At 40.2% G+C, this 21,655-nt stretch overlaps 2 protein-coding genes across 4 annotated transcripts in view; one reads left to right on the top strand and one right to left on the bottom strand.

The window, feature by feature from the left end:
• Fam210a (family with sequence similarity 210 member A) overlaps positions 1 to 18,421 on the bottom strand; it is a 44,583-nt gene extending 26,162 nt beyond the window's left edge. Inside the window, exon 1 of one of the 3 annotated variants that reach the window (XM_008825924.3) lies at positions 18,308 to 18,421. The gene's annotated coding sequence lies outside the window, so the exon portion shown is untranslated. Of the gene's footprint in view, positions 1 to 18,049; positions 18,164 to 18,291 lie in introns of those variants that run through there. The other 2 variants (XM_017796326.2, XM_029560093.1) reach the window with 2 other exon arrangements.
• Positions 18,422 to 18,621: 200 nt separating this feature from the next.
• Positions 18,622 to 21,655, top strand: part of Rnmt (RNA guanine-7 methyltransferase) — a 35,852-nt gene continuing 32,818 nt past the window's right edge. Inside the window, exon 1 of the mRNA XM_008825923.2 lies at positions 18,622 to 18,686. The gene's annotated coding sequence lies outside the window, so the exon portion shown is untranslated. The remainder of the gene's footprint in view (positions 18,687 to 21,655) is intronic.

Below are 21,655 nucleotides of genomic sequence, written 5' to 3'. Positions count from 1 at the left end.
GGAGACAACCAAGGAAACAAACAGAAAACCCACAGAATGGGAGAAAATCTTCACCAGTGACACATCTGACAGAGGTTTAACATCCAGAATATATAAAGAACTCAAAAAATCAAAGAAGCCAGAAACTAAATGGGCCAATTAAAATATGGGCTAAAGATCTAAACAGAGAGTTCTCAAAGGAAGAAATAAAGATGGTTAAGAAACATCTCAAAAAGTGTTCAACATCATTAGTAATTAGGGAAATGCAAATTAAAAGCACCCTAAGGTATCACCTTACCCCAGTCAGACTGGCTAGGATCAAGAGAACAAATGATACCAAATGTTGAGGAGGATGTGGAGAAAGGGGGAACGCTCATTCACTGCTGGTGGTATTGCAAACTTGTGCAAGCTCTATGGAAAACAGCGTGGAGAACTCTTAAAAAACTAAAATGAACCTACCATATGACCTGGTTATACCACTCCTTGGCATGTACCCAAAGAACTCATCCTATTGTAGAGACACTTTTTTTTTTTCTTTTTGGTCTTTTTGAGACAGCGTCTCCCTGTAACCCCAGCCACAGCAATTGAGAAACAAACTAGAACATTACCATATGATCCAGTTATACCACTCCTTGGCATATACCCAAAGGACTCATCCTATTATAGAGACACTTGTACGGCCATGTTTGTTGCTGTTCTTTTCACAATAGCTAAGAGATGGAAGCAACATAAATGCCCCTCAACTGACAAGTGGTTAAAAATGTGGTATATTTACACAATGGAGTTCTATTCAGCATAAAGAAAGATGAAATAATGAAATCTGCAGGTAAATGGATGGATCTAGAAACTGTTAGAGTAAGTGAAGAATACAGACTCAGAAAAACAAAGGACATATGTTCTCCCTCATATGTGGCTTCTAGCACCAAATCTGATGCTATTTAGCAGTCCCTTCTGCATGAAATAACTACCATCATCATGACTTTGCCTGAGTCTAATTGCTAAACATAGTCACAACTGGGCTTGTTGACGGTCGTGCTCATTCATTAAAAAAGTGCCAAGCATGGTCACTGGACCCTTACCTAAGTATCCAGCCACTCTTCCCAGCAAACTGTATATAATTTGAGCCTAATCGCACATGGCCTCTTGGATTGGGGGAGGGCTAAGTATACTATGTGAGGAAAGGTAGGAAGAGAAGGCATGACCCATGCTTGGTAAAGGCTATCCAGTGTGCATACCCTCAGGTCATACATCAGCAACTCCTCAGTTATATGGAAGCCTTTGAGAGGGAACTGACACTGATTCTAACTGCTCCAACAGCTATCAAAATACCTAAAGTAAATCCTGAATCCATCACTCTCGAGTCCAGCCTTGGCAGACAAAAGAAAAATGAGGAGGAACCCAATAGAGGGATGCTTTTGGAAGCCCTTGTCAAGAAATTCCAATGGACTCTCATGAATATTTGAAAATTGCTCTTTTTTTCCCTAGTTCCCTGTCTAGAACTTGTAATGCTAATTACTCTTGCTTTACTTCTCCTTCACATCTCCTAGTCATGATTCAAGGACTTTCTTTTCCCCTTAGAGATAAGAGTTATGCAACTGGGGAGTCTTTTAGATAGACCCACTGAAGGTGTACTCCAATTGCTTCACCTGACTGCATTCCTGTTCAGCATGGAAGAAGCCAGAGTGGTCTGTGTCCCTATGCCCTATTGGCAATTTGGGTAACCCCTTCAGATGATGTTGTGATAACAATAGGAGGTAGGAATTGGCTAGGCAGTTAGGGTAAAAAGACCCCAAAGAAAAGTAGCCAGTTTCTTGGCTAAAAGTCAAAATGTCTTTGGGCCTGTTAGCAACATACTCTGTTCCAGGGCCTGGAAATGTCAAGGGTGTTTGGGAGCTTGTATCTAATCCTTGAAGGATTTTGGGGTTGCCTCTTCAGAGGGGGGAATGTTGGAGGGGAGGGAGTGGGTGTGGACTTGATGGGAACACTTTGTATTGCATGTATGAAATTCTCAAAGTTTTTGTAAAAGTTAAAAAATAAACAAACAAAAAAATCAATGTAGAACTCAGTGAATTCCATGAAATTCCGTAGGAATTCACTAGGGGGCATAATTTGATCTTTTGGGAAGATGAAGGGTTTAACAATGGCTCCATCCTTGACACGGCTTATTTATGTGCCTCAGTTCTGTCATCAGAAATCCTTAAAAGCAGAATGGTTTGAAGAAATAGATCTATTGAAACCATCACATCATCTGGCAAGTAGGAAACTAGGAGCTCAGAAATTAAGTGTCTATAAACTGGAAGCTTTTACTTTCTCTAAGCGTATAAAACGGCAGTCACAGTGTGATTATAGAGGAAGTAGGTGGAGAGAGGATAGTCTTAATTAGGATATTCTTAATGAAAAAAGAAAGTCTTGATCACTTTCTATTAGGTGATATTTAGAGACTGAACAGGTGAGAGAAATCCTTTTCTTCTAGTTTAGCCTGAGGAGTTCTACAGATATCTTTTTCTTTCTTCCACATGTGTCCAGTTGTTTTCTGTTTTGTTTCTTACTATAAAGCTGCAGCAGCCCAAAGGCCTTCACCAGACAGAAACCAAGTGGATACCGACACTATGCTCTGGACTTCTGTGAGTTCTGGACAGAACTGTGCCAAAATAAACCTCTTTTCTTTATAAATCTTGGGTGTTCTGACAGAGCAACAGAAAACAAATGTAGACAAATGCTAGGCTGATGGGTCTGATCCCTGTTGGCATCTTTCTCTTAGTCTTCTCTTGTTCCCTTGGCTTTAACCACACTGGATCCCCTCCAGACCTCCCAGCATGCAACAAAGCCCTGCTTAAGACTTCTGTGCTAGTCTTCTCGCTGCTGAGAAGAGTGTTCCTAGATATCTGTGTAGCAAACTCAAAATGCTCATGTTGCAAGAGGTCTACCTTGACTATCCTACTGAACAGTGCAACACACTTTTCTGTCTGGCCCCCAAACCCCAATCGTACTCACTTTGCTCTACACTTTTACTTACTATCCTTTCCCCACCACAAACTACTTATATTTAAAATTATTAATGAGCTCCCATTCATGTATTTTTAGGTTTTTCATTCCCTATTACCCACACACTACTTGATTTCTGTTTGTTTAAACTGTCTTGAGACTATCAATTCCATGACTCCAGTTCTTTTTTTCTCTTAATTGCAGGTTCCTTAAGTCTCACTCACACTCACGGGTTTCTTTTTCTATTACACATGGGCTCTCTCTTTACATTACACACTTATCTAGTCAATGACCTTTTACATTCATTAAGGGATAGAATCAAAACTCACATTTCCTATCCAAATCATTTTCTGACTTCAAACATCCATATATCAAACTACAATAGGACTTGGCCACTTAGATTGCTTGATAAATCTTTTGGACACAAAAGATCCCACATGAGCTGTGCTGGCTACAGCTCCATGGTAGAGCATTTGTCCAGCATATGTGAAGCCTTCGGTTTGATTCTGAGTACTGCAAAAACAAAACACATCCACCCCCCCCAAATCCTATATTCCACTACTGATCAATACCTCTTTTTCCTCCATCCCCAAATACATGCCTTCTCTCGAGTTCAACTCGCCTAAACAAAAGCCAAAATGCTTCCCATTTCTAAAGTTCTTGTACCCAGTGATGAAGGTTCCTAAAAGTCTTAAAAAAATGTTAATAAGCCAAGTGGAAAAAAACTTGGTTACAAAACCTACTGAACATGGAAAAAGTATTGAGGGACGCATAACAATGAGTCTACAGAATAAAGATTTCGAATGAACAACCTACTGGTTTGTATTGAAGACCTAGAAAAGCAAAAACAAACCAAATTAAAAATTAGTAGAAGGGGAAAAAATAACAAATATCAGAACAGGAAAGACCTAAATAGAGAAAAAAACTAATATAAAAGATCAAAATTGGTTCTTTTGAAAAGATAACAAAAACCAACAAACTCTTGGCTAGACTATTCAGAAAAGAGAGAGGACTATTTTATCTGTTTTGACAATATACCTGACAAATGGAACGAAAGGAAGAGTTTATTTTGGCTCACAGTTTAAGGCTACAGTGTATTATGATGGGAAGTCATGGCAGCTGGAGCTGAGGTGACTGGTCACACTGGGTTGGCAGTCAGGAAGCTGAGAGCAATGCACTGTGCCCAGCTCTTTCTCCTTTTCTTAAAGTCTAGGAATACAGCTCATGCAATGCTGCTGTTCTTATTAAGGTCTTCCTTATTTTAGGTCTTCGCACCTTAGTTAACTCAACCTAGAAACTTAATCACGTCCAGATGTTGGGTGCTACAGGGTTTGCAATCCTGTCAGGCTGACAAGCAATATTAACTATCACAATACCTAAATAAATGAGTAACTACTAAAAATAGAGAATCAGGGCTGGAGAGGTGGCTCTGCAGTTTAGAGCACTGGTTGCTCATGCACAACAGGACTCGGGTTCCATTCCCAGCACCCACATGGCAGCTAATAACCATCTATGACTCCAGTTCATAAGAGGAGTCATGAGACTCCTCTTCTGACCTCTGCATGCACTGCACAACACAGGTACACTTACACACATGCAGGCAATATACTCACACACATAAAAAATTTTTTTAAATATATAAAAATCAATGAAAATAAATGAGATTTAATCAATAATAAAGTCTTCCAATAAGGAAAAGGCCAGCAGGGCCTGGTGGTGCACGCCTTTAATCCCAGCACTTGGGAGGCAGAGGCAGGCAGATCTCTTTGAGTTCAAGGCCAGCCTGGTCTACATAGTGAGTTCGAGGACAGTTGGGGCTACAGGGAGACCCTGTCTCAAAAAGATGATAGATAGATAGATAAGATAGATGATTGATTGATAGATAGACACATAGTTGAATGTAACAAAACAGAAGTCCCAGAAATGAACCCCACATATCTACAGTCATCTGAATCTTGAAAAGGGTATCAAAAATAAATAATGCAGAGAAAGTACAACCTTTTTAGTAAGTACTGGAAAAACTAAGACTGAAATATGACCAAAATCAAGAATCACTCTGGGCTTCATATAGAAATCCCAGGTGGTAGACTGCTTGCCTAGCAGGCACAAGCCCTCGGTTTGATCCCTAGCACTGTATAAACCACCTGTGGTGGTGCACACCAACAATCCCAGCACCGGGGAAATGGAAGCAGAGAACTACAAGTTCAAGGTCAAAGTCAGCTACACAGTGAGTTCTAAGCCAGTCTGAGATATATAAGACCCTGTCTCAAAAACAGACTTCGGTGAAATATCATCTCACGAAGTTAAAATGGTGTTATCAAAACTATAAAAATAACAAGTGCTGGAAAAGGTGTGGAAACAAAGGAAACTCTTATACAGTTGGAAAGAATGTAAATTAGTACAGCTGTGGTTGAGAACAGAATGACAGTTTCTTAAAAAATTAAAAACAGATCTACCATATGATCCTGCTAACCTATTTCTAGGCATATATCCAAAGGTGATGAAATTAATACTAATGTTTTTGAAGTTCTGTTCATGACAGTCAAGATGTAGAATCAACCTAGGTGCCCATGGATGGACCAATAGATTAAAAAAAGATATGGGTTGGGGGCTGGAGAAATAGGTCAGTGGTTAAGAGCACTGGCTGGTCTTGCAGAGGACCTGGGTTTGATTCCCAGCACCCACATGGTGGCGAACAACCATCTGTAACTAGTTCCAGGGGGATCTGTCGCCCTCTTCTGGCCTCCATGAGCAATGCACAACATAGCTGCACTAACATACATGCAAGCAGAGTACTCATACATATAAATAACCCCCTGAAACGAGCCTCATCTCCACTGGCTATCACTCATAGTGCTGGAAGCTGCTATGAATACAACTGGAAGGAAAAAAAAAAATCATCCTTATCCAGATGTGAATCCTGTGAACTATAGTAGCTGGTCTGGCAAGATATGCCCACTGGTGTAATAGTGATACAAATATTATGGGAGTAACCAACCTCTCTTTAATTAAATTTAAGGCTTGCTTCCTAGGATGGAGCCCATACTTGACACTGATAACAGGCTTAGGAACCCGAGGTCAGGCAGGTCACAGGACAAAGGGGAGAACATAATACTAGTTTTCTACTAAACAGTTACTGTACTGAACTGACTCTTAATGATTCATTGCTATACCCATATCTTTCAGTTCTCACCAGAGACGTTTCCTTATGGTGATTAACACAGAAACGCACAACTGGCCAATGTTCAGAGAACAAGGGGTTGCAGAGTACTTATCCCTGTCAGACACCTATATCAAACTTTTGCCTCCCAAGGGTCAGGGATCATTGTGGAAGAGGGTGTGGAAAGACTGTAAGAACCAGAAGTGGCAGATAACTACAAGGAAACAGTTTTCCAGACAACTGGTAGTTACAGCAATGGTGACAGCAGAAGTCCCATGCAAGCTCAAACCAGAAAAAAATCCCAGCATAGACATGGGGAAGTGGGTTAAGAAGCTCCAACCCCACCTGAGGACTATGGCACCTGTGTCTGCTGAGAGGGGTAGAGACAGTCTCAAGCATGAACTCTTAGGTTAACCAGGCTCCAGTGGATGGACTCAGAATGAAGGACATTTGGAGACACAAATTAGACCCTACAGGCTTTATTACAGCTATATAATAGAGAACATTAAATTGGGTAGGGGGTAATGAGGGGAAGTGTAAATAGGGGAGGGGACTCTAAATACCATTGAATTATCACAAAAATTCACCTAATATAAGAAAATATGAGTTACACACACACACACACACACACACAGAATATTATTTAGCCATAAAGAATAAAATCCCAGATTGGAGAGATGGCTCAGCAGTTAAGAGCACAGGCTGTTCTTGCAGAGGACCTGGGTTCAATTCCCAGCACCCATATGGTGGCTAACAAGTGTCTTTAACTCCAGCTCCAGAGGATCTGATGCCCTCTTCTGACTTCCGTGAGCAATGCATGACATAGGCACATCCACCTACATGCAGGCAACACACTCATACACATAAAATAAAAAGAATAAAATTCTGCCATTTGCAGCAAAATACATGGAACTGGAGGACATGTATTATGTTAAGTGAAAAAAACCATATACAGAAAGACAAACACTACATGTTCTTTCTCATATGTAAAAGTTAATGCAAATCTGAAAGCAGAAGAGTGATCACTAGAGTCTGGAAGGGTATGGAGGCTAAAGGACAAAGGCAAGCTAGACAATGGATACCAAAATATAGACAGACGTTCTGGTGTTCCACAGCACCTGGGGGGCGCTATAGCTTACAGTAACCAATCACATATTTTGTCAAATGCCTATAAAAAAATAAAGATATGCAAATGCTAATTACCTTGTTTTGATCAGGACACAGTACATGAATGTGTTTAAATATCACAACACACTCTGTAATACTTTACAAAAAAAATTCAGCTTGATAGTCATGTCAAATAGATACATTCTCAAATATGCAAAAGGGTCCCAATGCTCCAGATGTGCAGGTCTGAATATTTGTGTCTCTCTACATAGGAAATCCTAACCTGCAAGGTGACAATATTATGATGTGGGTCTTGGAAGTGATTAGGTTGTAAGGCCAGAGTCCTCAAAACTGAGATAAGTGCCCTTATAAGGAACTCCATAGAGCTTTTCAGTCCTTTGTCACGTAGGTCCACAAGCAGGACCTCACCACACACCTAATCATCTGTACCTTCAACTCCCAGTCTCCAGAACTGTGAGAAATAAATTTCCATTGCTTATAGACCAACTAGTTTATAGTATTTCAGTATAGCATCTTTGAAAAGAAAGATGCTTTGAAAACACAAAGACAAGACATACTCTTCCTGAGAAAATTATCTCCACAGAAGAAAGGGAACACAACTAAGAACATTGAAGTTGGGAGTTATGGCATTAAAGGGGTGAGAGTGCCGTGTTCTGCTGGGAAAGCACATGGCACTGGACATGGATTTGGACAATGCATGTCAACCAGTAGGACACTTCATTTGGGGCTGCTGGCTTCCTCCAGCTCTACCTTTCATTGTTACAGAGCCTAGAGATGTTAACAGCCCAAATAGGTCTTGAATAATGACCTGATTATATTCTTATCTCTACTGACAAGTTTAAACTGTGGAGTTAGAAGAAATCCCTCTTCCTCCCTTCTTCCCTCCACTCTCTATCCTTTTAATGTTAAAACCATTAAAACTTCCTTAGAATGCACAATTTTAACTTCTACTATTCTTTCATGGTATAAGGTCAAAACACATGCTGAAAAAAATAGCTTATAATTTCCATACTAGAGTTAAAGGTATTTTGCCACCATCACTTTTGGTGGCACTTTTGTTCATTATTCTGCCTCTTCCTGACCCCTACTTTTAAGGCCTTTCACCTTAAGGGCACTTCTTTAAGTAAAAGTCTTACCACTATCCCCATGTGTCTATTCATATGTACATAATCTTGACTATATCTGAAAATATCAATTAACACAAACATCCCTATGGTTCCTGAAAACAACACTTGGGTGAGCAGGTCCAGACCAGCAGATGGTATCTAGGCCCAGAGGCAGTAGCACCACTTCCTTTCTGTCCTGACAGTTAAAGGGAAATAAATATGCTCTACTTTGCCTCCAACTGCTTCAGTTGTTAGGAGCAGCAAAGCACAATGAAGTATTTACTGAGCACCTCCTATTGCCTAACTTTACTTGTTGGAAATTTCACTCTTGTAGTCTTTTCAGAGGGGACAGACCAGAGTACATTATTTCTTTTGTGCCTTCTGAGTACCAAGACAAAATGGTTAAAAAATTATCCTGTAGCTCTTTATTCCACATTAAAACATTTCTTCCTAGGAGGAGAGAATCTCATAATACTCAGAAAGTTACAAGATTCACAAAGCCCCTCATTAAGATAGACTTGGGTACAATTTTGTCTTTGTTCAGTCTTTAATGCCCTAACAGAAGTAAAAAGCTATTTACATCTTCCCAGAAAGTGACGAAACAAAAATAAAAAAACATGTTTTTATTGGTCAACTACTAGGTATACAGAACTGTAATCTTTCAGCATCTAGAACAAATTTGTATAAATATGGTCACTACCTTCAATGCAGTTTACAATCTAGTTATGAAAAGGTAAATATTCCAAGATAAGACAATCATCAAATGAGTTATAAGTTTATAAACATACTCAATATTAGAAAAGACTAATTGGGTGATGATTACCCAGGATACATTTGAAAGAAAAACTTAGAATTAGTAGAGAGAAAGGTGGAAGGTTATTCCAGGTTAAGGTAGAAATGGCAAGTAGACAGGACAGAGAATCAGTTATGTGGACCAGGCTGGCCTCAATCTCACAGAGATCTACCTGCCTCTGTCTCCCCAGGGCTGAGACCAAAGGTGTGTGCCACCATACCTGGCATTTTTCTCACTCTTGAAACAAAATATTCGACATAAACAACTTATGGGGCTGTTGTATTTTGGTTTATGGTTGCAGAAATTTCAGTGTTCAGTCCTAGGGTCCAAGCCATGGAGAGGCAGAATATCATGACAGCAGGAAAACCAGGAAGAAGAGTTTACATTATGGTAGACAGGAAGCAGAGAAAGGAGGAAACTGGAGATGGGTCTAACCTTCAAGGCCCTCTCCCAGAGACCCACTGCCTCCCATTAGGGGGTTTCCACCTTCAAACAGCACCACCAACTAGGATCAAGCATTCAAAACATATGGGCCTGTGGGAGACATTGCATACTCAACCTGTAACAGAGGGTGATGAGAATTAAAGCTAGCATTCTAAGTTAGGACTGTAATATACTTAAGGAATTAGAAGAAACTTTTGAACTCTTAAGGAGCAACTGAAATTATGAGTACTGTGATAAAAACAGTATTTTACTTAAGAAATAGCCAAACGGATAAAGTGACCTCAGTGGTTTCTGAAACTATATTATGTACAAGAGAGGTTCAATAAAGAAATGGAAAGAGCAGGGCTTGGGAGACAGTCACTGGTAAAGCACCTGCCCCACAAGCATGAGGACGGGAGTTCAGGGTGGGCTTGGTGGCCCAGCCTCAGAAGGCAGGCAGAGACAGAGGTTCCCCACAGCAAGCTGGCAAGACTAGACATACTGGTGAGCTCTGGGATTGATTAAGACACCCTGCTTCAAGGTAGAAGAGTCTTCAAGGATGATTCCCAACTTCAACCTCAGGCCTCTACATGCATGTTCATACATGTGCAAGCTCACCCACATACACACAACACACCATATGAAAAGGAAAAAAGTGTAAATAGAAATATTTTTTAAAAATGAAATTCTGGAAAAGGTCAATATGTCAAATAAAAAGTTCAGTGGAAGGCTTCATCAAGAGAACAGACCAAACTGAAAACAGATTATCTAGTCTTGAAAACAAGGTAGATGAATTAGCAATAAAGAATAAGAAAAGCAAGGCAGAGCATGTGAGAGTTATGGAAAAAAATTACAAGACCAAACTTGGGGCTGGGTATGCAGTTCAGTGACAGAGCATGTGTGAGGCCCTGGGTTTGATTCCCTACCCCTAATGAAGGGAGGGAAGGAGGGAGGAAGAAAATACCAAACATATGAATCATAGGCACAGAGGAGAGGTACAAGCTAAAGCCATTAATAATACATTCAATAAAATCATAGCAAAACAAAAAAATCCCCAAATCTGGGAAGAGACAGCTATCCAGATATACGAAGATACAGTAATTCTAAATATACTCGTCAAGCATAAGCACACTCACTGTTTGAATCATCACTGGGTGATTTCAATATCACAGGTCTCACCATATTTAGGACATGCAGAAAAAAAAATCAACAAAGAATCCTCAGCGTTAAATGACACCATAGATCAAAGGCACCAAACAGATATCTACAACAACAGAATACACAACTTTAGTTCAGCAGCCCATTAAATCTTCTCTAAAATAGGTGAGAAAGTCTTAATAAAAAAAGATTAAACTATACATAGTATCTGATCACAATAAAACTAGAAATCAAAAGCAAGAAAAATTACATAAAATAGACAAACTTTTGGAAAATGAACAACACACTACTGAATGGATTACTGAAGAAATCAGGAGGGAAATTAAAACATTCTTAGAATGGAACAAAAATTAAAAAATTAAATATTAATACCTATGGGATTCAAGGGAAGTGGTTCTAAAAGGGAATCTCATAGCTAGTTAAAATGCCTATTCTCAAATAACTTAACGATGTACTTCAAGGTCCTAGGGAAAACATAGTAAACTCCAAAAGAGAAGATGGAAATAAATGATACAGATTGATAAACCCTTTGCTGCCTAACAGAAAGAAAAATCACTAAAATTAAAGATGAAAGGGGAGACATTACAACACATAGTAATGAAATTAATAGAACCATTACATCATGCTTTTAAAGGCTATATTACAATAAATTGGAAAAATCTAAAAGAAATCAAGAAATATCTTGACATATACGAACTACCAAAATTAAAACAACCTAAATAGATTTATAATGAGAGCACTAATCAAATTAAGACAATTAATTAGGAAGTCTCCCAACTGTGAAAGAGCCCACAGCCAGATGAATGCACTGTGGAATTCTACCATCCTTTTAAGAATTAGTAAAAATGCTCCTCAAACTAGTCCTTTAAAGAATTAGTAAAAATGCTCCTCAAACTAGTCCATATAGTAGAAAAGGAAGGAGTGCTATGAGAGTCATTTTATGAAGCCAATATCGCCCAGATAAGGACACAATAAAACAGAATACACACACACACACACACACACACACACAAAGAAATTTATAGGTCAATCTCACTAATGAACATGGATGCAAAAAGCCTCAATAAAATACTTCGCAAACCAAACTTATTCACTGCAGCATAACTGGTTTTTACATTCCAGGGATGCATCATACTCAAATCAATAAATGTAATATAGCACATAAGCAAGACTGAAGCAGCAATCACATGATCATCTCAACAGTTGCAGAAAAGCCTTTGACAAAGTCTAAAATCTCTTCAAGATAAAAGCCCAAAACAAAGCAAGAATAACAGGAACTCCTCACAACATAGTCAAGATCGTACATGACAAACCTACAGCCAACATTATATGGGGGGAAAACTTAAAAGTGTTTCCTCTACAATCAGGAATCAGATAATCCACTCTCCACTTTGATTCAATATGGTGCTAAAAGTCTCAACTAGAATAGTAAGAAAAATAAAAAGGAATGAAAGCAGGAAAGAAATCAAATTATTCCTATCTGTAGATGATGTGATCCTCTACTTAAGAAGTTCTAAAGTCTCCACAAACAAACAAAATTGATAAAACATTCAGCAAAGTAGCAGGATAAGAAAAAAGCAGGATTCAAAACAAAAATTAGTAACTTTCCAATAGCAATAATGAGCATGCTAAGAAATCAGAAAAGGGTCCCACTCACAGTAGCTTAAAAAAAAAAATTCAACAAAACTAGGAATAACCCTAACTAACAAAATGAAAGACCTCTACAATGAAAAATGGGAAACACTGAAAAAGCTGAAGACACTAGGGAGATCAAAAGACTTTCCATGCTCATGGATCAGCAGAATTAATATCATAAAAGGGCTATATTATCAATAGCAAACTATATAGATTCAATGCAGTCCATACCAAAATTCTGATGACATTCTTCACTAGAATATATAAAACAACTCTATACCTCATATGAAAGAGCAAAATACTCAAAAAGTCAAAGTAGTCCTGATCACAATACTAAAGCTCAGGTGTGGAAGCACATACCTTTAATCCCAGCACTCAAGAGGCAGAGGCAGGCAGATTTCTGAGAGATGGAGGCCAGCTTGGCCTAAATAATAACTTCCAGGGCAGCTGGGGCTTCAGGGAGACAATGTGTCACATACACACACCACCAACAACAACAAAAAACCCCCAAAAGTACAATAGTGGCAGTACCATATACTCTTACTTCAGATTGTATTACAGAGCCATAGCAACAACAACAAAGAATGCATGTCACTGGCATAAAGCCAGATATGAAGCCTGATCAAGAGAATGGAGGATCCAGAAATAAACCCATCTCAGTTTTGACTGAGATGCCAAATACACACACTGGAGAAAAGAGCCTCCTTTTGAAATGGTGCTAGCAAACTGGACAGCCACATGCAGAAGAATGAAAACTGGATCCGTATCTCTCACCCTATACAAAAGCAATTCAAAATTGATCAAAGACCTGAAACTCTAAAACTGTTAATGAAAAATGCTTCATGATACAGGCATAGGCAAGGACTTTCTGAAGAGAACGTCAGAGAACAGTTTAGGAAATGATCTCAAAAATTGACTAAAAGAATTGCATAAAATGAAAGAACAAAGGAAACAACTGCGTGGAGACAGCCTACATAGGGGAGAGAATCTCTGCTAGCTATACCTCTGACAGAGGACTAATACCTAGAATATAAAAAGAACTTGGAAAAAAAACCCAAATAAACAAAAAACAACTGTCCCAAACTCAAATGATCCCATCAATAAATGGACAAATAAAATAAGACAGTTACTAATAGAGTTAGAAGAAATAGCCAATAAACATGAAAAAAATGTTCAACATCCTTAACCACAAGGGAAAAGCAAATATAAACTATGTTGAGCTCTATCTCACCCCATCAGAATGGCTATCATTAAGAAAACAAATAATGGGGTGGGAAGATGGCTCAGCGGGTATAGTACTTGTTGCACAAGCACGAGGACCTGCGTTCAGAGGTGCAGAATCCATGTAAAGCTGGACAAGGTAGCATGTGTCTGTAATCTCAGCGTGCTACAGTGAGATGGCAGGTGAAGTCAGTAAAATCCCCTGAAGCTTGCAGGCCAGCTAGCCTGGCACACTGATTGACCAACAAGAGACCCTGTCTCAAGTATGGTGGAAGGCAAGAACCAACACCCAAGGCTGTCCTGTGACCTCCACCAGCCCACACCTGTTTTCTCTCTCTGTCTCTGTCTCTCTCTCTGTCTCTCTGCCTCTGTCTCTCTCTCCCCCTCTCTCTCAGCTATCAAAGACACCCACATATCAAAGACATAGACACACACACAAATTTTAAAAGAAAAAAAAACAAATAATAAATGTTGCCAAGGATAGGTGGAAAAGAGAATCCTTGTATGTTACTGGTGAGAATGTAAATTAGTTCAACCACTATTGAAAAAATTAAAAACACAAGTGCCATAGAATTTAGTTATACCACTCTGGGAAATATACCTAAAGGAATACAAGCTAATATACTACTGAGATGGCTGTGGATTCTTATTTACTGCATCACTATTCACAATAGCCAATTTATGGAATCAGCCTAAGTGGACATCGACAAATGGATGAAGTAAATATGACAGACACACCACACACACACAGACACACACATACACACAGATACACACAGACACACACACACAGACACACACACACACACACACTAGCTTTATTCAGCCATAAAGAATAAAACTATGGGGTTAGGGAGATGGCTCAGTAAAGCATTTGCTGCCATATATGAAGACCTGAGTTTGAATCCCTAGAACCTATGTAAAAGTCTGGCCCAGTAAATGCATGTGTATAATCCCAGTGCTCCTACAGTGAGATGGGAAACAGCAGAATCCCCAAAAGCTCTCAAGCCACCTATATAACAGGGACACTGTCTCAAACCAGGTGGAAGGGAAGAAGGCAAGGACCAACACTCAGCACTTTCTTGACTTCCACACCACACACTCATGCCTGTACTCACACACCATACACACACCACACACATAAACATACAAACACAAAGAAGGAAATAATGCCATTTACCAGAAAATGGATATAACTAGTGATTATATTCAGAGAAACAGGCCAACTAAGCAAGACAACTACCACTCTGCTTTCTTTCCTATGTGGATCTTAGATATAGATATATAAAACCATTTATATATGTGAACACACACATACACATAGGACATGAAAATAGAATGGGAGTATCTTAGCAAAAGAGGGGACAAGTGGGGGTGGGTAAAGAGGAGCCAACATGGTTTTTAAAGTACATGATATACTTAAGTGAAAATGTGTTTATAAAATCTATCATACAGCGGGGGCTGGAGAGAAGGCTTAGAGGTTAAGAGCACTGACTGCTCTTGCAGAGGACCCGGGTTCGATTCCCAGCACCCACATGGCGGCTACGAACCGTCCTTAATTTCAGTTCCAGGGAATTCGAAGCCTTCTTCAGACCTCCGCAGCATTGCATGACACGGGTGCACTCACACACATAGGCAATACACTTGTACACATAAAAATAATAAATATTTTTTAAAAAATCTATAATACAGCGAATTTATGTCAATACAATATTTTTAAAAATCATCTCCAGTGCACGCCTTTAATCCCAGCACTTGGGAGGCAGAGGCAGGCAGATCTATGTGAGTTCGGGGCCAGCCTGGTCTCCATAGCGAATCCAGCCCAGCTAGGGCTACGGGGAGACCCTGTCTCAAAAAGACCAAAACAACAACAAAAAAATCATCTCCAGAACCACTCTCTGCACATGCTCTATACAGTCAGACCTTAAACCAACAGGAAACAAATACAACTATGTGCTATCTTGCCAGAAGATGAGCTCTATCAAGAGTGTTACTAAAGGTAATCACTTTAAAAGTCAACAGCTAATCACATCTTCAAAGTACTATAATATCAACAAGCACCTAGATTAGTGTTTGAATAATTAGATACTATACCTTGAGTTGACATAACAATCATCACATGCAGATTTCTCAGTTAAAATTTACTTTCAAGGCTAGAGAAAGCATTTTTAAAAGATTTCTTTTTTTTTTTCCTCCCCCCTGCTTTAAAGAGATATAAACTTTCAGCATGGACAGACACCATTAAGCAAAGAGGAGCAGTCATTTTTTTCAAAACTATTTGGAGGAAAAAAAAAATTCCTTTAAACTATTTGCCTCCACAGAACATGATCAGTCTTCAGAGGTTCTTATTTACTTACTACTTATTTACTTTTTATGAGTGTTGTGCCTGTATGGATATTAAGTGTACCAGTGCATGCAATTACTGTGGAGGTCAGAAGAGGGCATCAGATCTCCTGGAACTGGAGTTACAAAAAGTTGTTAGCCACCATGTGGGTTTCTAGGAACAGAACTTGGGTCCTCTAAAGAGCACATAGTGCTCTTAACTGCTGAGCTGTCTCTCCAGCCCCAGCTCTATTATTTTATCTACACTTTAAAAACAATTTCATGTTTCAAAAATTATATTCAATTCAAAAACAGAAACCACACCTTAAAAAATGGACATTTTAGAGTCTTTCTTAAAATGGTCTCAAATAAATTCCCTGTTGCATTTTTAAAAAAAATGAGTTAAAATTCTTTTATTGGCAAGTCAGCCATCCATTAAGTACCTACTAAGTGCCAGGCACTGTTCAAGGAACCTGAGGCTAAATCACTGAAGAAAGAGTTTGTATTCTGGCAAGACAACATCTTTATCCAGCTATTTTCTCTTTGAACATAATAACTTGAGTATTAAGAGTTATGAAATTATTTCTGAAAAAAAAATCTATGTGCTGGGCCCTTTCAGTTCTGAAAATGACTTTCTAGGAGATCCTGTTTGATTATTATCATAGATTGTGGACTCTCCAGCCTGGGTCCAAATCCTGGTTCCACTACTTACCAGCTTGACCTGGCCCAACAAACTTAATCCTCATCTGTAAAACAAAAATAATACTAGAATCTGGTGAGATGGCTCAGCGGGTAAGAGCACTCACTGGCTGCTCTTGTAAAGGACTGGGGTTTGGTTCCCAGCACCCACTCGGCTGCTAACAGCCTGCTGTAACTCTAGTTCCAGGGAATCTTCTGACCTCAGTGAGTATTGCATGTATGTGTTGCACTTACATGCAGACAAAACATTCATACACATAAAATAAATAAAATAATCTTAACTACCCTATTGGATTACATAAGTAAATGAGCAAGGAATGCACAAAAACACTTAGCTTGGCACACAGAAAGTACTGAAGTATTAGATATTATTATTTTAACTCAATTTCCAGAAAACCACACATTATTCAGGCAATATGGATGAAACTAAAACCAAAGGTAACTTTTTCATCTTGCATATTTACTCCCTCCCTACTTTATCACTTTCGAAAGTCCTTCCTCTATCCTTAACTTACTTTATACAAGAGTTAAGTTTTACAAAGATGTAAAATTTGAATATCCCATTCACAACATCAATTCATTATGGAAGTTATGTAAATACGTAATTAAGCGGCTTTAATCTCCTGAAAGAAAAATTTAAGTCAGGTGTGGTGGTTGGTTTATGCCTTGTAATCCCACTATTAGGGAGGCCTGAGGCATAAGAAGCAAGAGTTTCACTCAGACCTGGGTTGCATTCATTTTCTTTAAAATGACAACAGCAATTGTTTGAAGAAAACTTAAATCATCAGAAGCGACAAAATACCTCTATTTATAATACCTGGCTCCAATGCCCAAATAGGTACATAGCGTTTTCAGTCTGTAGGACATATACCTTTGCACTCGTGCATGAGTATTGAGTCATGAACTCAATTCTCAAACTGGATAATGGCATATAATAAAATACACAATCAGAGCTATCTGAAATTGATTTCTCATACACTTTTGTTAAAAAAGGAAGCCTGCTTTTTGGTTCAAGGTTTATAAGGAGGTCAATAACCTCAGAAGGGCCAATGTCCACAATTTACAAGTGAGCATGGAGAAGGTATATGCTGCAAGTATTACTTTCTCCCAGGCCACGTACCTTTATTAGCAAAACTGCTTACAAGCAAGACAGACTAGCAAAACCCATTTCCAAAGCTGCTTCGAAGGGTTCAATTCCGCTAAGGAATAATACAAAATAGAGTGCAAGCCTGATCGTGCCTTAACACCTCCCCACAATAGTAGTATAAAACCACGATCAGGTGCATAATCTATCTTAATTCACAGGTAGAATTCTGATCCTAATCTCGAGGTGAAAGCCTGTAACGGTATGCCTCCCTGGAGAGCACGGCATGACTTTAAAACGGCGGCAAGGAAAGACCCTAGTCTCAAAAAGTGAAGCTGGTTATCTTTAAAGCACACCTGCAGAGCGTCAAAAATGATAATGCAGGAGGGTGTAAGCGGCACCAGAACAGCGGATCTGCCCCGGACTCTCGACCGAGACAGGGGTGACCTCCTTCGACCGCCGTGGGCGGTGAGGCCGCAGCGTGGAGGGCGCGGGCCAAGAGGGCGGTCTAGGCCGCGGGATGGCGCGCGCCGGGCAGTTTCTGTCAGAGACGCCCGCGGTGAAGGTGCCCTTTGGCCTCACGATGCCCCGCACGGACCTGGAGCCCAGGCTACCTCTCAGGATGTTGGGGCGTCCACAGATGCCCGCCGCACAGGCCGGAAGACAGCTCCCCGGATGCTGCTGCAGTGACCCTCAGCAGGGCGACCTGGCCCAGCGTGGGTCACGGTGCAGAATCGCGGACACAAGGCCTCCAGCGCCGAGGGCCCGGCCAGCCGCGCCCACTAGCAATGCGCTCGCAGCACCCGTGCGGCTCGTGCGGACTGGCCGCCGCGCAGGGCACCACGGGACTCGTAGTTCTGGCGCGCCGGAAACCACACTCCAAGCCCGGCCGCCAGGATACTACTCCCGGCTGCACTCCCCGGAAGTGACGTAACAAGCCACGCGTGGCGCCGGCCGGTGTTTCCGCAAACAGAATTGTGGATGACTGTGTTGGTGAGTGTGGCGTACGGTGTTCCAACCTGTCCTTGTTTCTTTGTCTTTACCATTGCGCTGAGAGCAGAAACAGACTGAGCGGTGCGACCTCTGTCCTGTCTGGCTTCCCATCAGCCCTCGGGCCTTTAATACCCGCCGCGTGGGGCTTATTGTGCCGGTAGCCGGAAGCAGAGTGGGTGCTGCTTGGGGTGCTGTTGGTCCTCTAGACCACACGAGCCTAGTGCAGGGACGCTGGAACCTGCTTGTGATTACGTGGAGGGGCTGTGTAAAGGCTGGGCCAGGTGAAGTGGTGGGAGGGGAGGAGGGTCGGCTCTGTCGGGACCAGCTCCCGGAAAGCTGAACCTCGGCTGAGTAAAAGGCTGGGCCCGTGACTTAACAGTTGAACTTGGCCTTTTCACCTTTTGCTGCGTAGTATTGCGCCCCTCAATGGACAGTCAAGTTGACCTTTAGCGAGCGGAACCTGAAGTGTCCAGAATATAATTTACTTTAGAGGAGTTGTGACCCAACTTGCAGGTCACAACCTGTGACCCAACAAGCCAGGTTGGCCACCTGTCCTCAAGCCAGTTAAAAGAACCAAATTAATAGGAAAAGCAGGAAAAAAAGGAGTTATATTTAGTATGATCCATTGGAAAGAGGGACAGAGAGATCCAGCAACGCCTCTTCCGTTCTGTGAGGCTGGTTACAGTGTGACTGCAAAGCCTGGTCAAAATACCCATCTCCATGTCCATCTACTCTTCACCCTAATTTCCCTTTGCCACTATTCTATCAGGACAACTTTACTGTTTTGAGTATTTTCATTACTGTTGTTGATGGTATTATTACTATGTTGTTGTTGATGGTATTATTACTGTTGTTGTTGTTGTTGTTCTGAGGCTGGGAATCAAACCCTGGGCCTTAAGTATGCAAGTGTGAACAAGAATTCCTGGAAAGGAGTTGTGACTACAAAGACAGATTGATAGAACTTCAGTGATGTGGAGAGGGTGGAAGGTTGTAAATCCAGATCCAAATTATCTTGGTCCATCCTTAGTCCCCTTATTTATTGCCCTCCCCTGCATGCGATCTAACCTCTTTGTGACCATTAGGTAAATCCTTTGGAATGTACAACGAGACTCTTAGTTCCTACCAATCAAAAGGCTAAGAATTCTGTCACATATAGTTGAGATTTATTTCCTTGCTTTTCTTTGACCCCCCCCACCTGATGTTTCTACTAATGTATTTGAAAGATGTCAGGATTTATGATTTCTTTGTTCCATTACTGTAAAACTTGGAACATTGAATTTGAGGTAGCCTGATCCTGTGTTCCCAGGCTATAATCACTAATATCTGGCTCCAGAACAAACTGTTTCTTGCTCCTTTGAGATGAGAGATATTTCTTGTGGGGATACTAGGCAGAGTGCTCAATAACTGAGTTGTTCAACATGCAGTTCTAAACATTCTTACCCAGTAGTCTGGAAGACTCTTTTTAGGATGGTACATTTTTATAAGTATAGATTGTATAAATAAAATTCATCCTTGAATATCAATACTGAATTTAGGCAATAATTACAGCTAAAGGTAACATTTCACATTGCTTTATTATTTGAGTATAAAAATAATTTTAGGTAATAAATGGCAGAAGAGGAAATGGAACTGGCTAATTTGATGGCCAGTTTTAGAACTTATAGAAATTATTCTTCAAATTGCTTTTCTAGTTGATTTTACTGTTTTGTTCTCTGATTTAGTTATTCCTATGTGACACCTTTTAATATTTTGTTATTTTGAGTGTTGGTTAGTGAAAACGAATGCCTCCTGAAATCCTTCCCAGTGGCTTATTTTTAACTTCTCTTAGGCAGTTTTACTTTTTGTTTATGCAAAAAACCTTTAAAAAGTAATTTCCCTCTTCATAACTTTCAGGGTCTGAAATTTCTGAATTTCAGATTCTTTAGGCTTTTGCTTTCCTTTCTCTACTTATTTCAGTAACACAGCCTGCTATTTTAGTGAAGACAATTCACATTGAGCTTCTTTGTAGTAGTAGGTCAGTAAATTAATTGATTTAATCAGTAGACAGCCATAACAATTCCTGTTTAATAGATAATTGTTACTTGCCTCTCCTTCCTGTTTTCTACATAAGCCTCAGAACATATTTGAAAGAGACTTAATGGTCATTGCACTCAAGGCTGAGTCATCAAACCATTCTAAGACTATTTCCACTCTTCACTTTATATGTGATTCCAGTACCCATTTTGATATAGGGACTTCAGGTGTCATGACTGTAGGTTTCTGTGGTAGTTGCTTTTGCATAGCTAAGATACCTAAGGGAACAACATTAAAGGAATGATTCATTTTGACTCATAGTTGCTGAGATATCAGGGCATAATCCTTGATTTTGGTGATTTGGAGCCCGTGGTGAGGGGTGAACATCATTTTGGTCTGGTGGTGAGGCAGAATGGTAGGATCGCTAAATAGTATAAAAGAGAAACTGTTCACCCCTGGTCAGTCAGGGAGGGGTTGCAGGTGATTGGGTATAATTTGCCTACCTCCTCCAATTAGCTTCCACCCCCTAAAGTTTCTAGAACCGCCCAAAATAGTGCCACTGAAGACCAAACATTCAGCACATGACACTGTAGAAAATTTCACATTCAAACCATAGCTCTGCTCCTCGCCCAAAGATTCATGACTATTTCATAATGCAAAATGGATTTAGTCCCTAGACTTTTAGCAGTTCCAGTGTTGTCCAGAAATCTAAGTTCAAAGTCTCCTGACACTGAAGGCAAACTCTTAGCAGTAAGGCCCTAAAAAAATCACAGAGGAACTCACATGGTGATTCTGGTAGGAGCTCAAAAGACCAGCGTGCCATCAGGAGTTCAGACAGTGAAGGCCAGGCTTATCAGGTTTCAGAGGGTAACAGGGGTGCTTTAGGGAATTGGACTACAGGCTATTCATGTTATATTTTGCCCAAGAATTTGTAAAGATTTGTCCATACCCTGAAA

This window comes from Nannospalax galili, unplaced genomic scaffold (assembly GCF_000622305.1).
Source record: "Nannospalax galili isolate Female #2095 unplaced genomic scaffold, S.galili_v1.0 scaffold169, whole genome shotgun sequence".
NCBI lineage: Eukaryota > Metazoa > Chordata > Mammalia > Rodentia > Spalacidae > Nannospalax > Nannospalax galili.
This window is presented reverse-complemented; position numbering and strand designations above follow the sequence as displayed.